The 16380-nt window shown below is 35.6% G+C and overlaps 1 long non-coding RNA gene across 1 annotated transcript in view; it reads left to right on the forward strand.

Annotated features, from left to right (window-relative positions):
- Positions 1 to 16380, forward strand: part of LOC109550123 (uncharacterized) — a 592312-nt gene that overhangs the window by 2895 nt on the left and 573037 nt on the right. The window contains exon 2 of the long non-coding RNA XR_012326525.1: positions 12410 to 12544. This is a non-coding gene — a long non-coding RNA (uncharacterized lncRNA). The remainder of the gene's footprint in view (positions 1 to 12409; positions 12545 to 16380) is intronic.

The following is a 16380-nucleotide window of genomic DNA, read 5'->3' on the forward strand; positions in this document are numbered from 1 at the left end:
TAATAAAAAAGTATGATTCCAAGTTTCCTCCTCTTTCTGTGTTTTCTAATCCACAAGCAACAGCCACATGTGGCTATTTGAATTTAATTACAGTTAAATAAGATTAAAAGTTTATTGTCTAAATCACGTTAGCCACATTTCAGTGCTCAATAGCTATGTATGCCTAGTGTCTGCCATACTGGACAATGCAAATTTTGGAACATTTCCATCAATGGAAAGTTCAATTGGACAGTGATGATTCATAAACTTTTAGGTACATTAGATACATACATCCTGTAATTTATGTACAAAAAGTTTACATTAATTTCAACAAAACCAACAGGGTAAAAAAAAATTCCGTAGCTTAAAAAAGTCACATTTGCAGTAAAGAGGTTGCAAGTGTATAAATTGTATGTGTTTTTAAATTTAAAGAGTTCTTGTTTGCAGCTTATCAAACTCTAACGCCCTCCATAAATTATATTAAAAAATTTTGTATTGCTCAACCGATCTTCCCCTGTTGTAGAAGGTAACAGCACAACCAGGAAGGATGTAAAGCAAATTCCCTTAAACATATAATTGATATGGGCATTATATTTTCATTTATTAAGGTGGAAACATCTATTCAGTCATTGAATAAGTGGAAAATGTTTTATAAAGCATATGTTCCTAGAAATAGAAAATTTCCTCACTCATGTTGACGCTTTCTTTGTGTAGTCCACGTGAAACAGTTCTGAAAATAGCACTTACTTTAACACTCAGATGGAATATCAGCTGCTTTATTGGGATGCATGAAATGATTGTTGGAGCAGATTCATCTGAGATTCATAGAGCATTAAGTAAATATAAATAATAAGATAAGACATGTGTTTGCAATTGTCTATAGAAAAAATACCTCCAGTACTTTATAAAACATTGAAAACAAAATACTGTGCTTTGGGGACTAATTTCTATTTGTACAAAAGCTCTGTTTGGTATAGCCAGCTCTGCCAGCATTGTTTTAGGATTTAAAGTTGTATTTCTACATCTTCTCTGCCCTGTCGCAAGGTCATCTAAATGAGTCACGGGAAATCCAGTGAATAAAACATTATATATAAATAGGTATATATAGACATAGATACACATACATCTGTCTATATCTCTATACATATCTTCATATGTGTTTGTATATCTTACACAGTAAAAATTAACTGAAAAGTAATATCTTAAAATCGATTTAATTTTCTCCTAGTATTTTAACACCAGGCTTTTCTATAACTTCACTGATTTTTTGCTTTCCATGTCACAGTCACTCTCAGAGTACTAAATGTAATTCTCTTCTGATATTTATTAGTTCAGAGGCTAAAGCAATAACAATGCAGGTAAATAAAACATATGTGCTAGGCCATTTTCAAAGGCTGCTTGAAAATTTTATTCATTATGGTAAAACTATCAAAAATATCTCCTCTTTTCTACCTTCCTAAACATAGGAATATTTCTGTGTTTATATCACTTTGACCATTAGTTGCTGGATGTTTTCTTCTATATTTCAACTATTCTCCAAGCAGGCCCTCCGAGAGCTTACACAATTTAGTCTGCTGATTTTTTTTTTAATTGTTTTTGGTAATAGTAACTTTTTAGGGTTTTTTTCATTCACAAAATATATGATGAAAATTTTGTTTAAAAACTTGGTAAATAATTATTGCTTTGGTGTAGGTGTTTTAATGCATTAAGGCAAATTGTATAGCTGATTGGAACATCTATGCAGTAAGCTAAATATGTGGCAGACAATACAAATAATTAATCAAAAAGTGTTGACACTCAAACTCTTTTTTTTTTTTTTTTTGCGGTACGTGGGCCTCTCACTGTTGTGACCTCTGCCGTTGCAGAGCACAGGCTCTGGACGCGCAGGCTCGGCGGCCATGGCTCATGGGCCTAGCCACTCCGCGGCATGTGGGATCTTCCCGGACCGGGGCACGAACCCGCGTCCCCTGCATCGGCAGGCAGACTCTCAACCACTGCGCCACTAGGGAAGTCTGACACTCAAACTCTTGATGAGGAAAATACTTTTGCTTTTATCAACCAGTGAATATATGCTTTGGTTTTCGTGTGTGTGTGTGTGTGTGTGTGTGTGTGTGTGTGTGTGTTCAGTCTTGCTCTGGGAAAAAGAAATTCCCATCGGTTTACTTACTTTTTAAAAACAGCTTTATTGAAGTATGAATTATGTGACAAAATTTATCAATCATAAATGTAAAATTCAATGATTTTATTATATTTACATAGAATTGTGCAGTCAGTTTTAAGACATTTTTATCACCCCTAAGAGATCCACTTTGCCTGTTTGCAGTGAATCCCTTTTTGTAGCCCCGGGCCCAGACTAACACTGATTTTTTTTCTTTGTCTCTGTAGACTAGCCTTTTCTGGACATTCCAGAAACATACAATATGTAGGTGTTTTTGCATCTGGCCTCTTTGCCTTAGCACAGTGTTTTGAGAATCATCCATGTTGTAGCATACATTGGTAATTTGTTCATTTTTATTGATGAATATATTCCAATGTGGAGATATACCACAAACAATTTATTTGTTCACCAGTTGATGGAAATTGTACTGTTTCTGGTGATTGACATATGAATAATGCTGCTGTGAATATTCCCAGAAAAGATTTTTGTGTGTGTGTGAACATATGTTTACATGTCTCTTGAGGAGATACCTAGTAATGAAATCACTGAATCACTTGGTAAGTTTATGTTTAACTTTTTAAGGAGGTACCAAGGTATCTTTCCAAAGTGGCGATACCATTTTACATTCTCCCCTGCAATATACGAGGGTTTCAGACTTCTCCACATTTTCACATGTTACGCTCAGTAGTTTTAATGATAACCATTCTAGTGGGTGTAAAGTAGTATCTCGTTGTAGTTTTAATGTGCATTTCCCCCAATGACTAATTATGATGGCCATCTTTTCATATGTTTATTATTCATTTATACATCTTCTTGGGTGAAATATCTATTCCAATATTTTACAGTCCTCACTTAGAAAAACTGGGTTAATTTTTTAATTAATATTGAGTTGTAAAAGTTATTTCTATTCTATGTAAAAGTATTTTTTAATCAGATACATGATTTGCAAGTATTTTTTCCCAGGCTGTGGCTTGTCTTTCATTTTCTTAACAGTGTCTTAAATATTAAGAACACTTTGCCTAGCTGAAGTTATGGAATGTTTTTTCCATGTTTTCTTCTCAAAGCTGTATAGTTTTAATTCTTACATTTATGATTCATTTTGAGTTAATTTTGTGTACAATGTGAGATAAGAGTCTAAATTCATCTTCCTGTATATGGGCATTCAGTTGTTATAGCACTACTTGTCAAAAAATTATTCTTTTCTCATATAATTGTCTTGGCACTTCTTGTCAAAAAATCAACTGGCTAAAAATGTATTGTGTTTCCTGGACTCTCAATTCTATTTCATTGATCAACATTCTTAGTCTTACAGCAGCACCACATTGTTTTGATTTTTGCACCTTTTTATAGTACCTTTAGAAATTGGGAAGTGTATGTCTTCCAAATACTTCTTCCTTTACAAATATGACTTGACTCTTCTGGTTTTGTTTTGTTTTTGGCCACACCACGTGGCTTGTGGGATCTTAGTTCCCCTTGACTATTCTGGATCTTTTGCATTTCCATATACATTTTAGGAATGGCTGATCAATATCTATCAAAAGGCCTGCTGGGATTTTTTATGATTTGCATTGTATTAGGTTGGAAGATACGGATAATGGTTTTGGTTTGTCTCTGTTTTTTTCATTTATTTTTATTTTTACCACTGTGTGTTATTACAAAGCTAGGCTGCCAATAATTTTCAGGGAATACTTGGTATATTTATTGCATAAGACAGTGAAGCAGCCAAGTGTCTCCAGGAATTCTCTGGAACTGGTGAGGCCGAACTCTAGGTAAACACTTCTCTCTCCAGATAACTATCTTAAACACCAACTAGAGGTGGACCAGTTAGACTTTGGAAAAACTTTAACGTTCAAATCAAAGTATTTGACACAATAACCTCACCTTGTTTAAAAGAAAGCAGGCAGAAGATTAAATACTTTATTAACAGGACACAGTAATATTTTATTGACAAAGCTAGATAATTTGCTCTGACACAATTAGGTATTTTTTCCTTCATAACTGCTCTCTCTGAACATTTCAAGAGCTGATCATCTTTGTGTTTTGAAAAAAGCGATGGCAACTTCTAAACTGATGTGCAAATTTTGAAATTTGGAAAAGAAAATGGATTAAGTCCTCCTTAAACCTGGCATCTGTGGGAATTTTGTTCTGCATGGATGAAATTCACATTTATTAATTCAAGGCACTAAGCTAGACTTAAAAAAAAATTCTTTCATTTAACTGCCACACAGAAACTCTCTGAACTAACTCATTATTCCCGATTAAGAGAAAAAAAACAGAAACTCAGGAAAGCCTAACTGAAGTAATTTTACCAAGGCCACAGAACTACTGTTGTAAGTTGCAAACCTAAATCTGAAATATGTCTGACACCAAATTAGCTCTTTCTATGTGAACTGATTGGAGTTAGACCTGAGAGATTTTCAGCAATAAAATTCAGACTTTGTTGAAGGCCTGTTTTTCTTATGTCATCAGCATCTTATTCTCTACCTGATTCTCAGTAAATGTTTTTAAAATTGATTTGAAATTGCTTTGTTTTACATTTTTTAGAATTTTATTTTATTTATTTTAAATTTATTTATTTATTTGGCTGCATTGGGTCTTCGTTGCGGTGCGTGGGCTTCTCATTGTGGTGGCTTCTCCTGTTGCGGAGCGTGGGCTCTAGGCGCACGGGCTTCAGTAGTTGTGCCGCGCAGACTCAGTAGTTGTGGCTTGCGGGCTGTAGAGTGTAGGCTTAGTAGTTGTGGCGCATGGGCTTAGTTGCTCCGCGGCATGTGGGATCTTCCTGGACCAGGGCTCGAACTTGTGTCCCCTGCTTTGGCAGATGGATTCTTAACCACTGTGCCACCAGGGAAGTCCCTGCTTTGTTATTTTGCTTTTTTTCTGTTCTACCTACATGCAATAGTAGTGCTTTACCCCCAAAATATGTGTGCCTTATATTTATGGTTTCTGAAACTTTAAAAGCTTTATTTATTGGGAATTTCAGTTGAGAGAGGACATATCTTAGTACAAATAGTTTTTTAGATTCTCTTCAATTATAGCATTTCAGTGACTAGCATTTTCAACATTGTACATTTTCAACAGCTGAGAGAGTCATATTTCATCAGAGGAAATTAGTTGCCCCCTGAAGATGCTGAAAATCAGGTTTATTATAGCACAATTCATGGCAAAAGGCAAAGAACATGGTCTTTATAGTAAGAGATTCAGGTTCAATTTCAGTTCAACTACCTAGTGCATTTGTGACCTTGGACAATTTAAATGAAATCATGAATTCTGTTTTCTCATTTATTAAATAGGGATAATGATGAGCAGGTTTCTTGTGAAAAACAGAGTAAAAGAATTTTTGGAAAATATCTTGATCTATGTTCGACACATAGTAGATGTTATTAACATTTTAGTTTCCATGTCCATCAGCCGCTTTTAGGAGTCATATTTAACTAAAGCCAAAACATGAATAACTGCAGAAATTATTTGGGAATAGTCTGTCATATAAGTACTCAGTAAATGCGTAAATGTATACAACATAGATTAAACTTGTTTTCCAATAAACTATCTCCTCCAATTGCATGGTTGTTTAACATGATTTACAATTTTTACCTTTCACAATGCCCTATTATTCATTTTTCAATGTCAACTTAGTCATTAAACTTAAAACTCTAATTTTGGGTTTCACTAAAACAACTAAGAAATACCCTTCCAAAGACTTAACATTTAGCTCATAAAGCTATTACTGTTTTACTATGAGCTATGATTCTGAGAGTCAGTGATAGTTTGATGTTTGCTACAACTGTGCTTTGCTGGAATTTTCATATTAACATACGACATCTTGTTTTAGGAAGAATCTCCATGTTTAGCATCTAAATTGCAGACCATAAGGTATTGCCTTGGTTTGCTAGTTCCAGATGGATAGATTCTATCTTACACCCTGTTCCATTCCCTGTTTCAGTCTCATTCTTCTAACAATGCTAAGCAACCATGCAATTTGGATATGAACCATCAGAACCAAATTGCAAGACCCTCATGAGAAAGCATATTTTGCCTTTTGAATCATTTCTAATCACTGTCTAACCCTCCAGCTTCTTACTCTTTGTTTTCTGACAGTAATGAACCAAATCAACATGGTGAAAGCCTGAAAGCTAAAGGGATTATTTTTCATTCTCAAACTCATTTTTATGTATCTGTTGCACTTATAATCATTTTTAGATTATTCCCATTGCTTTCCTCTAATTTTGAAGGGAGATAATTTCACCTTATCTATATAAATCTTTCCCTTTCAATTCAAGAAGAGTTATCTGTTTCTCTTCGTAGATTAAGCTAAGTGCTAAATATATTTGTTTTTTACCACTCAACAGCCACAGAGATTCACCCAGGGACAGCTAATATCTCATAGGTGCACAAAGTGGGTGGCTTGGAAAAGCAAGGGGAAGAACAAAGACATAATCTAGGGATTTCCCCCCATTTCATCCTTATACATCTACTCTACAATATTGCTGTAGAAATTACTCATCCCTCTGAAATTTTTTTATTCTGTTTAAATATGATTATGAGAAAAAAGTCATAAATCTTCAGGTAAATTTATATTTCCACTAAATGAAATGCATTTAAAAATAAAACTCAATCCTGGCAAACATGTCCCTTTATATCACATAGATACACTATGTTCAAAAGCAATAATTTAGACAGTTATTTTAGTTTCCAAGTAAGTAAAATTTTTTAAAAATCATGGTGACTAAAATACAGGTTTTCATTATTTCGGTGTCACAATGTACTGTGCCATTTTGAAAGTAGTGATTTACTGGTATTTTTGTCAGTTATTTTGTCAGTTTTAAATATCTAAATATCAATATTTTTATTAACATGTACAAAGATACTTATTGCCTATATTAAAATTGTATGTCAAATGAAATTATATCAAAAAACCCTTCACTCATTACAATTTTTCCAAGGTATTGTATTATAATTATATATCCCAAGGTATCTTATAAGATTAATCATCTTTTCTTAATTCAGTTAACGATTTGTATACAGAGTATGGTTGAATTATGAGTTGTATCTATTCTGCCAATCTCTGTCTTTTAATTTGTGTATTTAGACATTTTAACATATAAAGAAGTTATGTATATGTTGGGGTTTAATTTTGTCATTATTGTTTCTGTTTGTTCCTGTGTTTCTTGTTCCTTTGTTTCCTTCTTTTAGCCTTTCTTAGATTACCTAAACATCTTTTAGAGTTACATTTTTATTTATTTACGATGGCTTGAGTATATCCACTTGTATAATTTTCTGCGTGGTTGTCATAGGTATTGCTGTATACATATATAACTTATCACAAGCTATTGTGTCAATGTTTTGTTTTGTTTTGTTTTTTTTCTTTTTTCTGGTACGCGGGCCCCTCACTGTTGTGGCCTCTCCCGTTGTGGAGCACAAGCTCCGGATGCGCAGGCTCAGCGGCCATGGCTCACGGACCCAGCCGCTCCGCGGCATGTGGAATCTTCCCGGACCGGGTCACGAGCCTGTGTCCCCTGCATTGGCAGGTGGACTCTCAACCACTGCGCCACCAGGGAAGCCCTGTGTCAATGTTTTACGACTTAGAAGTGTAGAACATTTGCTTCTCTTTAGGTCCCTTTACCCTTTCCATTTTAAAAATATAATTTTCTAATACATTTAGCACCACATCAGATAGTTATAACTTTTATTTTAATCAAAATATTTGCTAAACGAAGCTCATGTGATGAAGAATAGTCTATTATATTTACTATCCAGTTCATTGTTCTTCTTTCCTTTCTAAAGATCCTTGTCTTCTGTTATCACTTTCTTTGTGTTGAGAGAGCTTTCTTTAGTCATTATTTAAGGGTAGATTTGCTAGCACAAATTATTTTAGTGTTCCTTTGACTGAGAATGTCTTTATTTCCTCTATTCCTGGTGGATAGTTTCATCACTGGATATAGAATTTCTGGTTTCTTTTTAGAATTGACAGTTCTTTCACCACCTAAAAAAAATGTTGTGCCACTTCCTTCTGGCCTGCATGGTTTCAGATAGGAAATCCATTGTAATTTAAATTGCTGTTCCTTTATGCGTAATACATTCTTTTCCTCTGGCTATTTTTAAGATTTTTTTCTTTTTATTTAATATTTAGAATTGTAATTTTGTTATGTCTTGGTGTGGATTTCTTTGGGGTTGTTTGAGGTTCTCACATGTTTGAGTGTGTAGATTTGTTTCTTTTGCCAAGTTTGGCAAGTGTTCAGCCATTGTTTCTTCAAATCCTTTTCCAGTACCACATTCTTTCTCTTCTTCTGTATTCTGATAATATGAATTTTTGCTCTTTTAAATTTTTCTACTGAAACTTCTGTTCTGTTGGTCTGTCTTCAAGTTCAGTGATTCTTCCTTTTCATTGACACTCTATTGAGTACAACTAGTGAGTTCTTTTAAAAAACATTCAGTTATTGTAGTTTTCAATTCTAAAATTTCTATTTCTGTGCTGAAATTTCTATTTCTGTGCTGAAATTTTCTTTTTTCATGTGTTTTGTGAGAATTTGTAATTGATTTAAAGGATTTTTAAGGCAGTTGCTTTTAAAATCTTGTCAGATAATTTCAGTATAAGATTAATCTCCATATTGGCATTCCTTGATTATCTTTTCTCATTAAATTCTGGTTCTCCAGTTTCTTGGTATAATGAATGGTTTTTTCAATTGTATCCTGGACATTTATTTTGTTGGGGGACTCTTTTTCCTAAGTATTCTATTTTAGCAGGTAGTTTTTCTGTTTAAGTTTAGTGTGTAAGTTATAGTCTACTTCTCTGACTTTAATTCCTATGAATGTTTAGTTTCTGAGCCCTTGCAATGTTATTTTTGTCTTCTTTGTTTTCTGGTGCTGCTGGGACTCCTGCTTAAGCCCTATTGGAGCCATCTGTGGGGGCACTGAGAAGTATTCTGGATGAGGCAAGAATCCACTGGGCCTAGTCCCCTTATACCACTGGGTAGAAGCCAGGAAGTCACAGGGCTTTGCTATTGCAGTAGATATGAGAGGATGGGACCACTCTCTGGGCCCTGGTTCTGGATTGGGTGATAAGAGAGCTAGAAGTTTGTTTCTGCTGCTGCTGGGAGATCACAGTACTCACCTGACCTAAGGTATGGAGCAGGGGCTGGGGTGGCTGAGGCTTTGCTGTTGCCATTGCTGTTGGTGAATTGGATCATCAACAGAGGCCCTCTTTGTGGAGAAGTGCTTGGGGTTCCCCATCAGATCTCTGTTAGGTTTCTACTTTCCCAGTCCTTTGGTGAGAAAGAGCAGGTCTGTTTTTTCTTTCTTCCTCCCTCTCTCTTTCTTATTCTGTCTTGCTATCGATCTTTCTTTCTTCCTCTCTTTTTGCCTTTTTTCTTTTATGCCTGTTGGTCATTTCTTGTGGCAGTCCTCTCCATTGCCCAGTCCAAGGTATATGGGAGATGAAAAGAAAACCCAGGTAACTTGCCATGTTGTTATTCTTCAAATCCTGCACTCTCTAGCCAGTACACATTCTTTTTTCAGATTTCAGATTTCTCTTACTGTTGTCTATGAAATAATTTCCAGGGTATATAATTATACTTAGAAGGAACAGGGAAAAGTGAGTCTATACTCTCTTATTCCTGAAGCCTTAGCTAGTATTTTTATAGCTGTGGTTATAGCTTATATTTTTTATGCTTTAGCAATTAGCATTGATCTTAGAACACACTAGGTGCTTGGCAAAAAAAAAAAAAAAGTGAATAAGTGAATTAGCAAATGAGTGGTTGCCTAAATAAAAGGAGAGAAGGAAGGAAGGAGGGTTGGAAGGAAAGAAGGAAGAAAGGAAGGGCGAAGTAAAAAAGGAAAGACAGAATAAAGGAAGAAAAAAGAAAAGGAAAGGAAAGGAAGAATGCTTTTGTCAATGGACTACTTTAATAACAACATTATATATTGGAAAGAGCACCAGCCTCAATTGTGTAACTAACCAATGTAGCATTATTACCTATCAATTTAAATTCTATAAACTTATGTTTTCTTATTTATAAAATTAAAGGCTTTACTTAAAATTTGTCATCCCTTCCAGTCATGTATGCTGTGGCTCTCAAACAGCTTTTCTGAAAGTCACAATTGACGCTGTACCTAAAAATCATCTGCTATAGATCTTATAGTTGTGACCCCTGAGGCAGCATGCAAACCCTTCGATACAGCTGTGCAGTAGTGGGAAACAGCAACAAGTCGATTGAATTGGTGTAAAACAATAGCGGATTCTGTACATTTTCCCAATCCATGGCATATGTAGGGCATGAGTCAAAGGGGTTGAGCTGCCAAAAATGAAGGGCTCAATAGAGCTTTCACCTGTGAGCAGCTGGTCACACACTTGTGGTTTTCCATATATGTTCACATATTGAGAGAAAACCATCCACTAGCTATTATCTTTGAACACCAAGGACAAGCGTATCATGGATAATGCCCATCCAACTGTTAATGCAGTCTGTGCCTTTGTTGGAACTTCTGTTCCCAGGCTAATAGATATTTCATTTAACTGATAACTGCCTTCTTGATATACCATTAGGACCTAAACTTTTTATGCAAGAAGTAACTAAGAATGTGCTGAGGGTGCATATGTTTACTCTCTTGGCCCCAACTCTCTAATAGTCTTATATATAAGAGTGTTATACAAATTTTGGAAGTGAGAATAAAACTGTCAACAGAGGAGAAATATATAAATGCATCATTAAAATACTATTATGCTAACATCATAAACATATTTTATACGCACACATGCATGCAGACATTTAGCTATAGTTATAGATATATACATTAGCCTTAACAGGTATATAGTATGCTTCATAATATATATGGCATTATGGTTGTTGTTTTCAGATGCAAGTACAAAGACTGTTCAGAATTAATATTATGATAGCTTGTTACAATTCCTTTTTCCAAATGTAAGTAGAACTTTCTAAAATGCAAATCCAAGCATATATTTACATTACGTTATTGTCTTTCGGTGCATACTTATTGAATATTTAATACATTCAACATACTGTATATGATGTGGAGAGTATTGTTCAGGGTGTGACTAAAACAAATATGAAAATTACAGACTATTAGATGAATGCTTGGGAGACCATACTCTTTAAATATTTTACTAGTCACTACGTGATACAGTCCCTGATTACAACTTCTTACTAAGATTTTTCTCTTCATTCTCTCCTTATCACTTCACCATTCCCTCTACCCCATACTTCCCCACTACAAATTAAAACATGCTTTCTGTTGCCCTTAACCTTTCTTACATCCTCTTCCTTTTGACTGAAATAAATACTACCTCATCTTCTAAACTTGCATGTTTGTGTGGAAAGTGCCACTAGTTTTTCATCCCTAGCTTTGATACTAGTTCTTCTGGAAGGCCTTTCCTGATGATCCTGACAGCCTTAGACGTTAGCTAAGTGCTTCTCTTCTATTCTCCCTTATCACTCTATACTGTCCTATGATAGCTCTTATCACATTGTTTTGAACAGTAGTGTATAGCCTTATTTAATTATTCAAAGCCCAGATGGATCCTGAGCATCTTTTTTTTTAAATTCCTTTTTTTTTATTGTGGTAAAAAACATATAACCTGAAATCTAACTTTAGATACCTTATATGAAATCAATAAAGTGATCAATCTCTTAGAAACAAAAAGTAGGATGTTGGCTGCCCGGGGCTGGGGAGAGGAGGAAATTGGGAGTTGATCAATGGGTATAAAGATTCATTTAATGAAGGTGAATAAGTTCTAGAGATCTGCTTTACAACAATGTGAACATAGTTAACAATACTGTGCTACTTTCTTTAGAGTCAGTTTCTGGAGATGTATTTTATTCCTTTGATTGGGCCATATTTCCCTGTTTCTTCATGTGCCTTGTAACTTTGTGTTGGGATTCACACAGTTGAAAAACATAGACACCTCTTCCAGTCTTACAGACTGGCTTCATTCAAGGAAAGACTTTTACCCATCACCCCAGCTACAGATTTTTGGGGGTCTTTCCAACTTTTTCTGAGCATGTACCTTCTCTGGCTTGTGTATGTGATTTCCCAATTAGAAAGGATTGCTGCTTTTCTCTGGCTCTGCCTGAAGCCACCAAGCTCTGTGCACCCACCAAGTGTCCAAAGTATAACTGTTCTGTCAGCGCTCCACATCAGATGAGACAGAAACCAGACTGCAGACAGAAACCAGACTGCAGACAGAAACCAAGCTCAGACTGCACCCGCAAAAGCGAGAACATTGGACTTATGCTCTACTCTTTTTTTTTCCCTCTCTAGGGGGAAGACACAAAGTGGGTGCTTACTCCTGATCATGGTGAATGGTGGCTGTTTGTCTGCAGTTTTACCACTTCTCTAGTGCTGCCACAATCTGCTGAATTCTCTTTTGTTCTCTGCAGCCCCCCGACACTCAAGGTATGCCAGTTCCCTGTCAGTGCCCTGAGTCAGGTGAGACAGAAAGTAGTCCCCCCACAATCTAGAGCTTTGAATGTACATTCTCCCTTTCTCTTTCCTTCCCAAAGGAGAAGCCGCAATTGGACTTTTCCTCCCAATTGCAAACTGTGCTTGCTTTGGGAGCATGGTTGGAATTTTCTTACCTGTTTCATTGAGGCTGTTCTTGGATTTGAGCTTGCCTGGGTGTTGCATCTTCCTAACTGATATCTGGAGTTCTCATAGAAGCTTTTGGGGCTGTATGTTGATGTTTCTGTAGTGCACTGAGGTCTGGGGCTTCCTATTCCATCATTTTGCTGATGTTACGTCTGGATTTTGAGCATCTTGAGTAACATTGTTTTCTTGGTATCCAGCACACTGCCTGGCACACAATTAGTGCTTAACAAATGCCTGTAGAATCTGAATGAAGTAGTCCCAGTTCAGGGCTAGAATATCAGACTTGTTTCTAAATGACATTAAAAATATTTGGTTTTATAAAGACATTGATACCTTGGCAGGTTTGTTTATTTCTCTTCAGGATAGTGGGTTTCAGGGTATAGTCTTGTGCAAATTCAGCGTATAAACAGCAAGGCCTAGAGCAGTGCTTCCGAATAGAAATTTATGCAATAATGGAAATGTTTATTTCTGCTATCTAAAAAGATTGCCATAAGCCATATGTGGCTTTGGAGCATATGAAATGTGGCTAATGTGAGGGATAGAATTTAAAATTTTATTTACATTTTATTATTTTAAATTTAATTTTAAATAGCTACATGTAGCTAATGGTTACCATATTGGACAGTGCAACTCTAGAGAACTTGAGAGCTGGCATGGATCTCTAAAAATGCATTTTGAAAATATGCTGCAACATTTTCTGTTTTTTCCTTATAAAAAAGCACCTACAGAGATGCAATGTCATTGTCTTAATCTTGACCATAAGTTTCTACCTGCTACCAGAACTAGTTGTTTTTGAATTACTTTATTTCCTTCCTTCTTCCCTTTTCTTTTGTTTTCTTGGCTAAATTAGGCATTAGAATAACAGACAAAGATTGGATATTTCTTTTGTTATTATTCCATGGTATTTAAAATTTATATCAAAGCTATATATATATATATTTGGGTCAAATAATACTACAAATCTTAAAAAATAAAAAAGATATTTTCCTAGCAACTACTTTGCCCCACCCCTGAGTTATGCTACTTTGAAGCAACTACTTTGAACTCTTCAGCTATTTCTTCTGTTTCCTTTCATATATATAAAATATGCTTAAAATTGAGTTTTCTATTTTCAATATCATCCTATATCCATTTATGGCAGATGAGGATGCAATTCTCTTGTTATGACCTGACCTGAAATTGCATGCACACACACACACACAATGGCATATCCGCTTCTGCATCTCTCTAATGGAATTTCTTCATAATTCTGGTTAAATCAAATTTCAGCAGTTATATAAATTAGTCTGTAAATTATAATTACTATTGAGGCAGGATTTTGAAGAGTAAATGCCTTGATGTGAGCACTACTGGTTTCTTTCTGCTTCTCACATACTTCACTCTAGGGGAGGTAGGAGTATCAATTGATTGGTGAATTTGGAAGGAAAAACAGAGAAGGTTTGGCCCTGCCTCTCCCTCTCACTTCCTCCCAGTAAGAATGAACTTGCTCATGGAGTGACCTCCATGCCATCTGGTTTATGGTTCTAGGCCCTAAACCTGCAAAATAGGGGAGATCTGTAGTTTTAGGGGATAAAAATCACATTTGGGGAAGAAGAACACATGTAGTACTTGAGGAGTCCATTTGTCCAGGGCCTGTGGCTTGGCTTTTAAATTTTAGTGGATGGGGAGAGAACTATTAATGCTTGTAGAGGAATATGTCACACCATGCGTATTCGACTTTTAATTGCTGCGTCTGGGCAAGAGAATTTAAACTGCAATGCTTGACTTAACTTATGATGGCTTTAACAACAAAATCCTAAAGAAACTGAGCTTTACATTTTGGGTCTTTATCAGTTAAATAGGGGTTGAGGGCTTAAGCAAAGAATTAGGGTTTGGGCAGACTCTAACAGGTGCATAGGCCTTAGGGAGGCAGAGGTGGTACTTTTGACAAAGGATTTAACTTCTCTATTATGTTTTCTTATGTAAATTACTGAAAATAATAATAATAATACTTCATAGAATTAATGGACTTGTTAGGAGGATTAAATAAGATAACAAATATAAATAAATTAGCAGGTTGCTTGGCATGTAGTGAGTTCTTAATTGTAGATACTAATGTTATTATCTGCATATCGATTAGACAATAAGAACAGTTCAGGGGACTTCCCTGGTGGTCCAGTGGTAAAGAATCCACCTTCCAATGCAGGGGACACGGGTTCTATTCCTTGTCGGGGAACTAAGATCCCACATGCCGTGGGGCAACTGATGCCGCGCACCACAACTACTGAGCTCCTGCACCTCAACTAGAGAGTCCACGTGCTGCAAACTACAGAGCCCACGTGCTCTGGAGCCTGCACACCATAATTAGAGAGAAGCCTGTGCACTGCAACGAAAGATCCCACATGCCTCAAGGACGATCCCTTGTGCCACAACTAAGACCCGACACAGCCATAAAAATAAATAAATAAATAAATATTTAAAAATATTTTAAAAAGAACAGTTCAGATTGCTTCACATTATACTATTCATATACCCAGAATGCCATGGCAATCCTGGACAGAGATATAGCCATTAAAATAGATGGGAGGATGGACAATAAAAATAACATGGCATATGGATAGTCCAGGGTTACTGGATCCAAATGCAAATTGTAATCACTGCTATTGATCCATAGTATACAATACTTTATAATGGTTTTTGAAGTTCATACTGTTATGGACTCCATTGTGTCTCCCCCAGATTTATACGTTAAGCCTTAACCCCCATATGACTATTTGGAGATATGGCCTTTAAGTAGGTAATTAAGGTTAAATGAGGTCATAAAGGTTGGCCCTGATCCAATAGGACTGCTCTCCTTATAAGAAGAGGAAGAGACACGAGGAGTGTCACATACAGAGAAAAGGCCATGTGAGGACATAGCAAGAAGGTCACTTTCTGGAGGCAAGCCCAGAGGCATCACAAAAAACAATCTTGCTCATACCTTAATCTTAGATTTCCAGGTTCCAGAACTATGAGAAATAAATTTCTGTTGTTTTAGCCACCCAAGTCTGTGGTGCTTTATTATGGCAGTCCGAGTTGACCAATACATATACTGAAACAGAATGTGATTCCATAACTTTGAACCATCTACAATTATCTAACCATAGCTCTGAAGGCCACATTTCTTTAACTATTTAATAATTGATTGGGTCAGTTTTATTCCTGCCACCTTTTAGTATCATGCTTTATTTGTTCTTTGGGAATGAAATTGCATTTTCTATTATAGATAATTGGAATGCTTTTATGTTACTGCCTTGTCAAGAGAAATGGATCGTGGAAGGACATTAAAAGTGAACAATAATATAGACAAAGAATAGTTTGTGTTTCAAGACTGAATTTTAACTTGAATTTAAAATTTTCCTCTACTTAATCAGTACTTCTTTTTATTAAATACACACACATTCAGTTCCTCAATAGGGAAGAAGGAAGGGCAATTGGATGTATATTTCTACATGAAAGGGATTTATTTAAATAGAAAAAACAAATCAGAACATATTATAATTTAAATTTAAAAATATATTTAATGGTGCATTTAATACTTATGAAACTTTACTATGTTTCTCATGAAAATATATCTGGGTGTGCAAAATGAATGTAATTATCCCAAAATTAATGAACAAATAGGA

This window comes from Tursiops truncatus, chromosome 16 (assembly GCF_011762595.2).
Source record: "Tursiops truncatus isolate mTurTru1 chromosome 16, mTurTru1.mat.Y, whole genome shotgun sequence".
NCBI classification, from domain to species: domain Eukaryota; kingdom Metazoa; phylum Chordata; class Mammalia; order Artiodactyla; family Delphinidae; genus Tursiops; species Tursiops truncatus.